Genomic DNA, 12,223 nt, shown 5'->3' on the forward strand with positions numbered 1-12,223 from the left:
TTTCAGGCCCAAACCCCAGAGACGAAACAATGAGATCCACTCAAATCCAGATCCTTATTTGGTTACACCTATTAGACAGAATCTTGCCAGACTAAAACTATAACCATCTAACCTAATACAGTAGTTATAGCTTGGGAGACTGTAAGGTGCGGCCACTTTGAAACTTCTTCCCCTCCACCATCCAGTTCAAAACCAGGGTGGATAAAAATCAATGATTTTTTTTAAAAAATCAAAAAAATCAGATTTTTTTTATTTAAATTGGATTTTTTTGATTTTTATCGAATTCATTTTAATAAAAAACTTTTGGGGGTAAAAATCTATTGTAAGATAGTTTTCTATTTAAGATACATAAATAATTTAGTTTATTCAGCATGAAATGGAGCTTAGTTATGTAGCATGAAGCTGTATATTCTGCAACACTGGGACTATCAGTGAGTCAACAATGGGTCAAAGGAGTAGCAGAGATGACAGTTGCTCTTTAAAAATTATGATTTAAATTGAGTTGATTTAAATCAAGCCTTTTTACTAGTGATTTAAATCATGATTTAAATTGTGATTTAAATCAACTCGATTTAAATCAAATCCACCCTGTTCAAAACTGTGCAGTCTCTTTATCCATAAGAGTAAGTGTGCTGTCTGCACTTCCCAGATTGCTTCAGTTCCATTTAATAAGAATTTTAATTATACTTTTATTTCGACAACGAATAAGGTTATTTTGGATAAGAAAAAAAAAAAGGGTCGATATAATCCCCTACAGCAGTGCTGTAAAATTAAAAAAGTGTAAAAGTGTAGTGGGGGGGATGAGCTGAAGTGGCCTGTGGAAGAGTCAGCTGGAGCTGCGGTGTTGCCAGGGCTCTACTGAGTGCCCAGGATCAGCGCGTGTGGCTCCAGCTGATCGGTGCTTCCGGAAGCAGCCCGCAGCCTTGGGGAAAGGAGTCAGCTGGAGCTGCACCGAACAGAAAAAAGAGGAGGAAAAGAGAGGAGAGGAGAGGATATAAAAGGAGGTGGTTTTAGGGGAAATGGAGAGAAAGAAAAAGATAACAGGGAAAGACAAGGGGACGGAGAAAGAGAGACGGAAGAGAGGAGAGGCTTCTTTGAAACAAGCAGAGGGAGAGAAGGGGATGGAACAGTGCAAATATTAATGTCAGAGAAACAGGCACAAGTTTCCCATTAAAAGTGTGGTAAGTGGGTGCACAGATAGTCCTCAACCTACGACCACAATTGAGCCCAAAATTTCTGTTGCTAAGCGAGAAATTTGTTAAATGGGTTTTGTCCCGTTTCACGACTTTTCTTGCCACATTTGTTAAGTGAATCACTGCAGTTGTTAAATTAGTAACATGGTTGTTAAGTGAATCTGGTTTCCCCTTTTGACTTTGCTTGCCAGAAGGTTGCAAAAGGGGATCACGTGACCCCAGGATGTTGCAAACATCATAAACATGAATCAGTTGTCAAGCATCCAAATGTAAATCACCTGACCCTGAGGATGCTGCAGCGGCCATAAGTGTGAAAAATGGTCATAATCACTTTTTTCAGTAAAAAAACGGTGCAGTCATATGCACCATAGCTTGAAATCTTTTTTTTTAAAGTACAGTTACAACAAACCAGCATCTTTCTGTGGCCCTTTAAAGTTTCCCAGAATGAGAAGAGTAACTTTATTGAAGAGTTTATTATTGCATTGACTGATGAGAGTTATATATGGCCAGAGTGGCTGTAGTGGTTAAGGGAATGGACTAGGAATAGGGAGACTTCAGCTTCAAACCCATCGTCGCCTAAGGGAGCTTATTTGGGTGATTTGGGGCCAGTCATTCTTGCTCACCTTACTTGATGATTGTGGTGAGGAAGAAGCCCTGCATATGTCAATTAAGACACTGAATAAAAGGGAGAGTATAAATCGAACAACTAAATGTTGCCATAAACACCAAGGACGTCCAGTAAGTCAACATCATAAAACAAAATATACTGTGCAACACACAACTATGACCCAACCTGTAAAACATGTAATAAATAATCACCGATAAAACAATCCAACATATAAACCCAAACGTCCAGAAAAGGGTTAAGAAGCCAACTGAAGGTTTTAAGCAACCCACCACGTGGTTGCTGACCGCACTTGCTGTGAGCATGCAATCCTCAAACATGCTGTGCAGACCTGGTGAAGTCCTTTTGCTGAAAGACTTTGCACTCTCGTTTCGATATATGGATGACTAACCAGTATGTTTTCTAGCAGCAACAGCGAGTGTTTGAGGCCCTCTTAGAAGTTCAAGAAGACCAACCTTGGTCCCCTAATCCAGGGGTCTGCAACGTTAAATACTCAAAGAGCCATTTGGACCCATTTCCCACAGAAAAGAAAACACCGGGAGCCACAAAACCTGGGTGGGCGTAGCCAACTTGATGTCACTCCCTTCCACCAGTCACATGACACCCCGCTAGCCACACCTACCCAGCCGGTCATTAGGGCAGAGAACCACCAGGAACCACAAAATCCTTTTGACATATCTCTCTCTCCCCTCTCTCCCTCTCCCTCTCTGTCTCTTTCTCTCCCCCTCTCTCTGTATCTCTCTGACTCTGCCCTGGCCGCTTCTCCCATCCCCCGCTGTCGCCCTTACCTTCTCAGGCCAGGTGAGGAGTGACTGGGAGTGGAGGGCGAGGGGTGGGGCCAGCCAGTGGTGGGATCACCTGACAGGGAGCCACAGTAGAGGGCCCAAAGAGCCGCATGTGGGTCCAGAGCCACAGGTTGCTGACCCCTGCCCAAATTAGGAGCCTGGTGGTACAGTGGACTAAACTACTGTTAAAGTAGTATTTAGCTGCCAGCTGCCTGCAATTACTACGAGTTCAAATCTCACCAGATTCAAGGTTGACTCAGCCTTCCATCCTTCCGAGGTAGGTAAAATGAGGACCCGGTTTGTGGGGGCAATAAGCTGACTTTGTATAAAATAGAACACCGCTTAGGGGGGGGCCGAAAGCCCTACTAAGCAGGTATATACAAAAGTATGAAGGCTATTGCTTAAAAGCATTGTAAGCCGCTCTGAGTCTTTGGAGAAGGACGACATAAATCAAACTAATAAATAAACAAACAAACAAACAAACAAATCCAATGACCCACTAGCCATTCTCTGGATGCTGAGAGTATACAGTACGCACCATTGTGTGTAGAGAGTGGCGTGTTATATTCACAATAAGAGCTCCAAGCAATAGGAATATTATTTTGTGCTCGCAGTTAAGTACATCACTTGCTACTGATTTGCAAAACAACTAGCTCTCAACTTTATGCGGAGAGTCTGCAATTCTTTAAAAGAGATACCCCGGGCATAAACCAACAGAGGCTATGATTTGAGAAACATATATACGTTCATGAACAAGCTTGAAAAGCTTGTAGGGCCGCTTGCTATTACAGGCGTGTAATTTGTGCCCTCAGAAACCAATCAGATTGTTTAATGGTTGAATGAGAAATAAATTGCTCTCTGTAAAAGATTGCTTCTTGTTTAACAGGAAACCCTACGGCATTGAGTCATAGGTGTGAGTAGTTCCTTTGCAAGCTGCGTGTTAGTCCTCATTACACTGGGCTTCATCTGAAAAACAGCTGCCTTGCTCCTCTACTTTCCATATATTCATTGCCTAGTGCCGTGATGGCGAACCTATGGCACGCGTGCCACAGGTGGCACACAGAGCCATATTAGTGGGCACGCCAGTCAGCTCTGGGGCGCATGTGCGCCCCGGCCAGCTGATTTTCGGGCCTTCTGGGCCCACCAGAAGTAGGGAAACGGGGGGGGGGTTGGGGAAGGCCCGTTTTTCTTTCTTACCTGGCTCCAGATCCTCTCTATGCATCTGAGAAGGGCGAAAACAGCCTTTCCCACTCCCTTGGAGGCCCTACGGAGGCTCAAAGGGCCCATTTCCCGACTCCCGGTAGGACAGAAAGTGACATTTTTTCCTGTCCCCAGCCTCCAGAGACTCCTAGAGAGGCTCCTACAGACTTCTAGACAGGCTCCAAGAGAGGTTCTGGAGGCTGGGGACAGAAAAAAACGTCACTTCCTGTCCCACCGAGAGTTGGGAAATGGGCCTTTTCAGCCTCCGTAGGGCCGCCAAGGGAGTGGGAAAGGCTGTTTTCGCCCTTCCCAGATGCATAGAGAGGGTCTTGAATCAGGTAAGAAAGAAAAACAGGCCTATCAGGCCATCCTGTGCCAGGAGTGGGGGTGGGTGGGGTTGCGCGCGCATGCACGTGGGCATGTGCGCGCACGACCCTCCCCCGCCCCCCCTCTCCTGGCACATGATGGCAAAAAGGTTAGCCATCACTGGCCTAGTGCGTAAATTAAAAATAATTCAAAATTTTACTGATTCTCTGCTTTTCAGCTGTCTGTATGTAGTTTTTGGATAGTTCGGTAGGTTTTAAGGTAGAGCATAAAGAAGCTTACTCAAGGCTGGAAAACTGGAAATTGGAAACACCCCATATTTATTTCTTTTTTTCTCAAAGTTAACATGGGCTTAACCAGAGGTGGGTTTCAGCAGGTTCTGACCAGTTCTGGAGAACCGGTAGCGGAAATTTTGAATAGTTCGGAGAACCGGTAGTAAAAATTCTGACTGGCCCCGCCCCCATCTATTCTCTCCTCCCAGGTCCTAGTTGATCGGGAGGAAATGGGGATTTTGCAGTATCCTTCCCCTGGAGTGGGGTGAAAATGGAGATTTTACCTGCAGTATCCTTCCTCTGCCATGCCCACTAAGCCACGCCCACCAAGCCATGCCACACCCACAGAACCTGTAGTAAAAAGTTTTGAAACTCACCACTGGGCTTAACATACTATTTTCCTGCATTTATGCCTTGCATTATTTATTCTTTGCTTCATGTTGTTTTATCCAATCATTTTGGCGTAAACAGCTTCACATAAAAGTGAGGTACAAGAGCAAAAGGCAGTAGCACTAATGCATATGTCAGATGTGTGTGGGTGTATTTGTGTGTGCTATTCATTTATATTTCTAAACCGCTCATCTCCAAGAAAGAGGGGCTCTTTGAGAGGCTCTTTGTGTTGCAATTCACAAGTAGCAATTCACAAATGATAACTAAAAGGTCAAAAACAGGGAGCCATCTGAAAGATTTAATATGGATAAAAGGACTTATAAAACATATTTTTTTTATCTATCTCAAGCAGAGGAAGAACAAGTTAAGAGTATATGATAAAATGGATTAAGAATGTTGGTTGTAATATACAGATGGATCAATGGGAAAATATATGGTTAAAAGGAGTGAAATTTACTTTGTGTTACAATCTCAAAATGTTTATAAAATGATTTATTTTTGGTACATGATACCAGAGAAATCATCTAGAATGTATAAAAGCACTTCAAATGTATGTTGAAAACGTGAGCAACACAAAGGGGCATTTTATCGTGTTTGGTGGCCATGTAAAATAGCTAAATAATTTCACTCATGTTGGAAGCATCAAGGTGCTTCAGGGTTGAAAGAATTAGCTGGTGACAGCACTGTTACTCGGCTGGGGGCTCATTTCATGTCCCCGGCAGGAGCTGGAGCAAAGGACCAGAGCTCACCCCACCCCATGGCAGCACTTGGGTCTCAAACATGAGTTTGTTGCTTGTCAACTCAGCATCCTAACCACGTGAGCCACCGTACTCCCAAATAATTTTGGATGAAATACATACTTTGATACAGAGGATTTTAAAGATCATTATTCAACTGAAGCCAGAACTTTCTTTTAAGATTAATAGATAAATTGTTAGTAAAAAAAAACATGGAAGGTTATTTCAGTATGTGATTACTATGGTGAGATTACTACATACACAGAGATGGAAAGATACGACACTACCCACTATGAAGGAATGATTGATGAAGTTGACAGATTTTGCTGAAAAGGCTACACTCACATATTTGATTAGAGAAAAGACATTATCTAAATTTAGAGGTGACTGGAAGCCTCTTACCGACTTTTTGTATAAAAAAAGGAAAAAATGAACGTGATTTATTGCTCTGATTAGACAAGATAGACTATAGAAAGAATAATATGATGTAACTTTATACAGAGATAGATTAAAATATATTTGTACTTATAACTGCTACGAAGAATACTGGAAACCATTTCTTTAGATCTTTTTTCTTCTTTCTTTCCTGTTTCTTTTCAACTTTTTTTCATGCACTTTTTGCTTTTCCTTTGATTTCTTTCATTTTTCTTCCTTACTTCATATTAGTTTCTATTAGTTTTCCTCTTGTTTAAAAGTTTCAATAAAGATCATACTAAAAACAGAGCAAGCAGCCAATTGCTTGCAAGTTACCTGATCAACTGTTCTGCCTTTTCTAAAGAGAATGCATACATTCAAGGCAATGCCTGAATTTATCCTACTACCTCCTCCCTCAAAGACCTCTGTTTGCTAAAGCAAGCTACCAGTTCAGATTAGCATCTTTTTTTTTAACAGAAAAGAAAATATTGAATGCATGCAACAAAACCAATATTCCTAGAGAAACACAGCCTTACTCATTGTCCTTGCATTCATTATATTAGATGTAGATTAGTTCATATTCTGTACATATTTCTGGGTACCATACTACCCGTGTTTCCCCCAAAATAAGACCCTGTCTTATATTTTTTTTGAACTCTGAAATAAGCGCTTGGCCTTATTGCCATGCGCTCAAAAGCCCGATTGGCCTTATTATCAGGGGATGTCTTATTTTGGGGGAAACAGGGTATAAAGCCGTAATGGTGAACCTATGGCACGTGTGCCACAGGGGGCACACGGAGCCATATCAGTGGGCAAACAAGCTCAGCTCCAGCGCACAGCTGATTTTCGGACCTTCTGGACCCACCAGTCAGCAAATGGGACATTTCCGGCCTCCAGAGGGCCTGGGGGGGGAGGCCGTTTTTGCCCTCCCCAGGCTCCTAGAAAGACTCTGGAGCCTGGGGAGAGCGAAAAACAGGCCTTCCGGTCCCACTGTGCCATCACATGCCAAAAGCAGCGGGAGCGCAGGGGGGAGTGCATGCATGCGCGGGGGGTAGGGCGCATAGAATTATGGGTATGGGCACACATGTAAGTGACACACACACCCCGCACTCCCCCCGGTTTTGGCACCTGATGGCAAAAAGGTTAGCCATCACTGCTATATAGTAACTGAAAAACTTAACGAGAGTAGGCACTTTCTTTCTTTCTTTCAGCAGCATTCTCTAGTTAAAATTCAGACAATTCAAATGTTAGCTATAACATTATTTCTGAGGGAATACAGTAATACCTACCATGAGTATTTGTTTTGCATCTGAGAAATTACCATATTCCTTCAAACTATAACATCAAGCACACTCATTCTGAGAGTAAGTATGTTAATACAGAGGGTGCGATACCACAAAATTGTGAATGCTACTTGCCATTAAAAGGAAGTATTCACTACATGAAAGTGCCCTTCCCATTTTTACAAGTCTGCGCCAAACGATACAGAAAGTTATTTTATACAGTGTTCAGAAACACCACATTCCACGCCACACAATAGCTTTAAGACTTTCAACCAGCCCATTCAAAAGCCCCTAGTAAGCTTCATAATTCTCATGTTTAAGACTATATTGTAGCCTGATATTTAATATGCATTGTAAAAAAAAGGAAACAAATGCCTTCTGTGTCTAACCACAGTGTCAGGATTCCAAGTAACAAACCCAAAGCAATCAAAACTCCGAGGCCTAGTGTTTCCTCAAAGCATAATTTTATTTGGAATGTCATATTGGCACAGCTGGTAAAAACCTGACTCTGAAGGACCCAAAGTTTTCCCCACCCAAATCAAAACCCAAAGTTTTTGGCTCCCAGGTCACACGTCCAATCAGGTCGCAGTCCCAACTCCAGCTGTCTTTTGTCCACACCACTCCAACACCTGGTAGAGCGTCCTTGGCTGCCACAGGAAAGAATGCTATTTTCGCTACACGTTCCCACAGCTCCACCCTGCCTTGCTTGGCAGCCCTGAAGATGCTCCCAAAATGGCTTCAAGGCTGACTCTTGACCAATAAAGTAGCCTATCCCATCCCATCCTACCGAAATTGAGTGACTTTTGGAAAAAATATACATTACCTGCCATGCTAATACTGTAGAACAGGGGTGTCAAATTGGCGGCCCGCGGGCCAGATGCATCGCGCGCAGGCCACACCCACCCCAGCTCCGCAAATGGGACAAACATTGTGAAGCGTCACGTGACAACGCAAATTTGACAATGTACTCTAGAAGCAAAGAACTAGTAAATAACTAGTTTATAAGCTTCTTAGAAATATGATCCTGCATTGTGATTCTCTTGGTAAATAATGTGGTTTTCAAGCACAGCATGCAAATGGATAACCCTATCACGTTTATTTGCAGCACAGAACTTTGAACTCTCTAGTGTTCATATGATTGACTGTAGTGGTTTGCTGTACAGGTAGTCCTCCACTTACAACAGTTCACTTAGTGACTATTCAAAGTTACAATGGAACTGAAAAAAGTGACTTATGACCATTTTTCACAATTATGCAGCATCCTCATGGTCGTGTAATTTACATTCAGATGCTTGACAACTGACTCACATTTATGACCGTTGCAGTGTCCTGGGGTCATGTAATCACCTTTTGCAACCTTCTGACAAGCAAAGTCAATGAGGAAACCAGATTCATTTAACAACCGTGCTACTAATTTAACAACTGCAGTGATTCACTTAACAAATGTGGCAAGAAGAGTCGCAAAATGGGGCAAAACTCACTTAACAAATTCGTCACTTAGCAACAGAAATTTTGGGCTCAGTTGCAGCAGCTGTAAATTGAGGACTACCTGTATTGCAGTAAATATGTGGTTTATTTTACCTAAGCATCTACAGTTCTACAAGCAATTATATATTAAACAATGCCTAAGGCATATGTAATATTCCAAGTAGCCTACAAATAGGTTTTAGGACTCACAATACAGAAAAGTTTAGCCTCATTAAAGAGATATCGGCCTTGAACTTGTCTGAACTTGTGATTAGATCATACATACATACTCTAAACTTACCATAACAAATTTATAGACCTTTAGGATTATCAAAGGCCTCATTTCTTTCATCCATCATAAATGCAGATGAGAATAGGATGGAGAGAAAGATTATAGTTTCCCATAAAATTTATACTAGTATCTAAAATTTTAGATACTGTTCCTAAACTAATTAGAGACTCTGGAAAAATTTTCTAAAGGATATCGCAGGAATCAACAGGGAGCAAAATCAATGCAGAAAATCAGCAGTCATATCTTTGCCATAGAAGGCAGCAGGACCTAGGGAATAAGCAAATTTAAGACTGAAGAATTCCTATCCTCTGCTGAGGATTGATATGCATCTCCTTCAGAACTTTTTTTTTTTTAAAGATGAAATCCAAATCACAAAACAATAAAAGGTATGACCCTCCCACTTCCCATCCCAATCTGATTCATCTCTTTTCTCAACCCTTTCTTCCGATCAAGTGACTTGTATTTTTCTACGCAGCCTTTCCTGGTCTAGTGCTACTCAAATGTGCCAGACTGCAAGTATGGCTAATGATAGCATGCTGTTAATACAATGTCTATCGTAGTCTAATATAATGTAGGAAAGCTGCTCTCTTAAGATACTGTGAACAGGTAAGATACACCGTTTGCTCCCTAGTAACTAAATGAAGTTTTATTTTGCAGCAATAAGGTATTACAATTGGATTGCTTCTAGAAACACTGCATTCTTCATGATAATTAAAAGGCATTCAAATTTCAATATTTTGTAGTAGGCCAAAAAGCTTAAGCTCCAGAACATGGAGATACTTGGAATCTTAAGTAAGGCAGTTACAGTAACATTTCTTATTCTTGTTCAGATTCTTTATCTAACAGAACAAAGCAAATTCCAAGACGCAGGTATATTTCCACTATTTCAAGGAAATACTTTTCGAAAGTCAGCTCTCTAGGAAGCCATGATAAGGGCAAATGCACAGAAAGATTGCTTGGGACTACCGCAGTGAGAAAGAATGGCAGCTTATACATTGCAAGACGCTTAGAAAGAACATTTACGGTGTGCCCCAAAATATAAAACATATCTTATTAAGACAGAAGAGACACAGAATATAGATCACCCCAGTTCTATGGGCTCATGCAGTGTTCTTTGATTGTAATTCCTTTCCCCAATGATTACACACCTGCCATGCACTGGAATTTGGGTTAATCAATTTAATAAAACATGATGTTTGGCAGCAACAAATGCTGTTTTACAAACAGCATTGTTAATATAGGAAACTCACTGCAACAGCATGCATTGAGGACTGCCCCGACACCATGTAGCATTGGCCACAGTGGTCATGCTCAAGGATTCACCTGGAATCAGATGGGGATTACAGGCAATCTTCGATTTACGACCGCAATTGAGCCCAGGATGTGTGTTCCTAAGTGAAAAATTTGTTAATGTGTTTTGCCCCATTTTATGACTTTTCTTGCCATGTTTGTTAAGTGAATCAGTGCAGTTGTTAAATTAGTGACACGGTTGTTAAATGAATCGGGCTTCCCCATCGACTTTGCTTGTCCGAAGGTCGCAAAAAATGGTCCCATGATCCCGCAATTGCAACTTTCATAAATGTGAATCACATGACCATGGGGATGTTGCATAAGTGTGAAATGATGTTATGATGTTGTCATAAGTGTGAAAAATAGTCATAAGTCACTTTTTTCAGTGGCGCTGTAACTTTGAATGGTCACTAAATGAACTGTTGTAAATGAACAAGGACTACCTGTATTCAATTAGTGTTGTCTAATGTCTAAAGAGTGAACAGGATATCCCACAAAGGGCGATTAAGGCTAGGAAGGCATCAACTCATGGCTGGTGGAGGTGATTAAATGAAGCGGTGAATATGTACCATTAGGGAGAAGGATGGGCTGTCTGGAGTAGCTGTTGATCAGATGGTTGCTTCACTGAAGGCTGGCATTACTGGGTTGAGGGGGAATAAGGCTGCTGCTCATTGGCAAGTTGGCTAGAAATTACATCAGAGAAAGGTTCAGGAATTCCATGAAGAAGGATGAAGGTGAGATTCCACAATATAAGACGCACTTTTTTCCCTCCTAAAAGAGGCTGAAAATTTGGGTCCATCTTATACTCCAAATGTAACCCTTCGTGGTACCCAAAATGGCTACGCAGAACAGCTGCTGCCTTCTCCTACCCCTTCTGCGCTTTGCCTGCTTTAGTCACTGGAGCTCCCTCTGAGGATCAGCTGTGCTTTTGAAGCTGTTTTTCAGCCCCAACGCAAGCAAAGCGATCTTCCCTTTGCCTGCTTTTCAAATTGCTGCTCCCTCCGACAATCAGCTGTGTTTTAGAAGCACAGCCCCAACCAGCCCCAACCTCAAAACCAGTGAGCGAACTAATGTGCTGGGACTAGCCAGACAAATACCTGGTAGGCAGAATTTTCCCCCCTTATTTTCTTCCCCAAAAACTAAGGTGCGTCTTATACTCTGAAAAATACGGTAAATGGCAGAGGAAAGCAAGATAGAGACTCTGGCCTAGTTATTAAGACAGAATAGCAACCAGCAAAATGGTGCCGGTGCCAAATGCCTCTATTCTGGAGTTTGGACCCAGACTGCTAACACTCTTTTAGCTTCGTGTTGGCTGTTGGTGAATATAAAAACACTAAGTAATAAGACCGTATTATTTTTCATGACCTCATTGGGAATGAACCAGTGAACCTTGCATGCATGATTGAGAGAACCGGTTGAACAGGAGTCAGATGTTGCTCTGTCCAATTTGGGTTTCAGTTACTTCAGCGGCTGTGACTTCAAAGCTGGGCATAATGTTCCTGAGGGGTTTTTCGTTGTAAGCCTGGGCTATGTTCCAAAGATGATTGGCTGTGAATGTCAGCGTTTGAAGATAAAGCTGGTCTATCACCCATCCTGCCAACTAACAGTAGACCTTCCTGAATTCTTAGACCTTGTCACAGGACTAGTGGTAAATTTTCCCTGGAACTTCGATTCTGAGGAAGTGGAAGTGAAAATTGGGAAGGCTCAAGAATTCACAGCCTCCATGGAGCTGGCCTATGTAATTAACAAATCCACACTATTCTTTGTTATGGTTAGGTCACTGTCATGCAAATGACTGGCACTTGTGACAGAATGTATCTGCCCTCAGTGTGGAAGGGATTGCCACTCTCGAATTGGCCTTTTTAGTCACATTAGATGCTGTTTTAGGACCTCTTTCCAGAGCACGATACCATAGTCTCTTGAGATTGAAGGATGCCAATGAATGTGATTT

The 12,223-nt window shown here is 42.0% G+C and overlaps 1 protein-coding gene across 5 annotated transcripts in view; it reads right to left on the minus strand.

Annotated features, from left to right (window-relative positions):
• Positions 1-12,223, minus strand: part of GAK (cyclin G associated kinase) — an 83,848-nt gene that overhangs the window by 62,440 nt on the left and 9,185 nt on the right. The window lies entirely within an intron of this gene.

Source organism: Pantherophis guttatus, chromosome 2 (genome assembly GCF_059756535.1).
Source record: "Pantherophis guttatus breed Tessera chromosome 2, ASM5975653v1, whole genome shotgun sequence".
Lineage (NCBI taxonomy): Eukaryota > Metazoa > Chordata > Lepidosauria > Squamata > Colubridae > Pantherophis > Pantherophis guttatus.